Below are 3,088 nucleotides of genomic sequence, written 5' to 3'. Positions count from 1 at the left end.
GCTTCTGATACACTGAATACTTTGGGCCATCCCCTCGGCTTCTTTGGGCCTTGAAACACATACTTTGTGTGTGCATGTGCAGAATAAATAGACTGAAGCACATGACTTCCAAATTCCTTCTAGTCCTGGCACTTCGAACAGTAGGTACACTCATGCCTACTCTCTCTAAGGGGAGCCATCCTGGCTACTTTGGCCCTGTGAGGACCTTGCCAAACTTGCCACTAGAATGATGGAGGCAGGCAGCTCCACCTGTGAGGAAGGTATGGCCTTCACCTTACAGGTAGCCAGAGAACATATCATCCCTCTGTATGCTGGTCCCCACTCCTCAACTCAGCTCAGTGCTGGCACATAGACAATGCTCACTAAATAATTGTCAGTGGGCTAGAAAGACAGCCGAGTGGTTGAAAGCATTCCATGTTCTTCCAGAGGACCCAGGCTCAATTCCCAGCACCCATATGGTGGCCAACAACTTTCTGTAATTCCAGTGCCCTCTCCTGGCTTCATGGACACTGCTCACATGTGAGACAAGACATGAATGCAGACAAAACACCCATATAAGTAAAATAAAAATAAATAATTCCTAATAAATAAGTAAATGCCAAATAAGTTCATGAATTCTCAGACTGTAGGGTGAGGTTTCCCTTATTATTCTCAGAGGTCGTAGTCGCATGTAATCAAATCAGTGCTCATTAGCCTTGTACTCCAAGAAAAAAAGGCCTCTGTATTTTCAGGATCAAACTACAACATCAACCTGGTTAAAGGCCGAGGGGAGGGGAGAGGGAACAGAGACAGAGAAAAATACACATAAAGTGAGAAGAAAATGTTTTACTATTTTATTTTGGTAAATACAGCAGGTTTCAGATCCAAAAACCTCTTTGGGCCTTCTTACCTGTTTGCCCTGCCTGGTCTACAGTCCCTGACTTCACTTTTCCTCGATTCTCGAAATCTCTTTAAAGCTGAGGAGGCTACAGGGAGACTGTGGCAGGCATGGAATCAGAGCACTCGCCATGCACTGCCCCAGAGCTGACTGGGTGCCTTGGACCAGTCACTTGTCTTCTGCAGGCTTGACGTCCTCACCTGTAAAATGGAGAGTTGAGAGCTAGTCATCTCCAAGGCCGTACCTTTCCTCGCTATCCAGGGTCTTATTTTATGATCTTATCTGACCTGTGAGTTGCAGATTCCTTAGGTTGTGGGGGATCTGAGCCTTTTTAAGAGGTCTAGAAAATAGTGCAGGCATCAAGCACCGTCTGCAAACGATATGACAGTGGTATTCAAGTCTGTTGGCGTGAGGAAGCTGTGCTTTCTGCTCTGAGTAGCAGGGCTCTTGGGAGTACCACTGATCATCCCCTGTCTTAAACATAGACTCCTGTCTGGTGGAAAACATGCATCCCAGTTATTCAGATACAGCAAGAGAGACAGGTTCTAAGGCAGGAGATACTAAGGTCTTTCAGCAACTAGAGAAATCACAAGAATCTAAGAAAGTTATTGACCTCCCTCAACATGAAATGGATTGTGTCTGTTACACAACCTCTCCGAGCTGAAGGAGAGGCTGGCTGGCTTAGGTAAACTCAACTGTCATTAGGTGCATCTGGAGCAGATCCAGACTTGAATTCTCCAACAAGAGACAGAGATGTGATGGCCACAGTGACACAATGAGGTCATCTTTCTGGGGACCTGCTCAGAAACGAGAGAAGGCCAAAGGGAACTTGGATGAAATTAAACCACTTTCTTGGTTTCTTTTGCTAGACAAGCAGGTCTTTACAATGTTTTGAAATACTTAAACCCCTTAAACTGCAAAACACAAGCAATCGAAACGTCTTAAGTCACTGGAGGAATTGTTTCTGAATAGAATCATTTGATTAAATAATCTGTTCAAAATTAACAGAGCGTGAGACTGAGACCCCATAGCCTCCAAAACTGGATACAGAAGAACAGGGAGGCAAAACAGGTCTCCTTGGAGATGAGACATCTCCCCCACAGGATCTCACACTGAGGTGGTCCTGAGACAAGACCACCAGCTAGAAAGCCCTGTCTCCATTCCTGGGAATATGTGCCTGGGGGTGGTAGAGACTGGTAGGCAAGCATGATTTAAAAGGAGAAAATGATCCAGCATGGTGGGGCATGCCTTTAATCCCAACACTTGGGAGGCAGAGGCAGGTGGATCTCTGAGTTTGAGGGTCTGCCTGGTCTACAAAGTAAGTGATAGCCAAAGATACATGAAGAAACTCTGCCAGAAGAAAAAGAGGAGGTGGAAAGAAAAGAAACAAAGAAGGAAGAAAATAGAAAGAAGGAAGGAAGGGAAAAAGTGAAAATGCGTTTTTGCTCTTTATGTGTAATCATTTTAAAGGTTGAAGCCAAAGCTTCCAGCACTGCAATTACACTCAGCGGTCTGTGGCAAAGGACAAAAGCCCCACCAATCAAGTGCAGTTTGATTGAGGCATTCAGGCTGCTTGGCAGCCAAGGACAGACTCCCTGGGAGACTGTGGGGGTGGAATGGCCTGGGAGTTGGTGCCTCTCACACTTTAATGTATATCTGAGTCACCTTATTGCTGTGTGGCTGCACATTCAATAGGTCTGAGAGCCTGCATGTCCCAGGTGATGTCCCTAATATTGCCATTTGCCAGACCACAAAGCAAGAGACCCCGGTGCAGAGCGTAGCTAAGTCTATGTACGGGCTTTTGAATCAGGCTTGAATCTAAAGCCTGCCTTCTCATTCCAATGGCTGAGAGGCATAAGTTACTTCGCCTGTGTTAGACTCAGCGCCTTGTCTATAAAACATGGATAACAGGCAGGGTTGTTTGTTCAGCCAATAAATATACATTAGGTATCTACTGTGTCAGTTTTGTGTTAGGCCCTGGGGATGTAACAATGAGACAAAACAGGCCCGATTCCTGCTCTTGTGGATCTGACAGTCTTTCAAATGATGGATGCGAGTGTTTAACACGGTGCCTGGTACATGGAACTGGGGCACAAATGATATCTTTTATTAGCAGCAGCAAGAGTATTATCAGTAGCAAGCTCCCAGGGGATAGAACCCTTCCTCTGTGGGCTGACTGCTGCAAGTTTAGAATTCATTCTTCAATCCAGA

The sequence above is a fragment of the Micromys minutus genome, assembly GCF_963924665.1.
Source record: "Micromys minutus genome assembly, chromosome: 8".
In the NCBI taxonomy this organism is placed as follows: domain Eukaryota; kingdom Metazoa; phylum Chordata; class Mammalia; order Rodentia; family Muridae; genus Micromys; species Micromys minutus.
The sequence above is the reverse complement of the archived record's forward strand: the minus strand, read 5'-3'. Positions refer to the sequence as shown.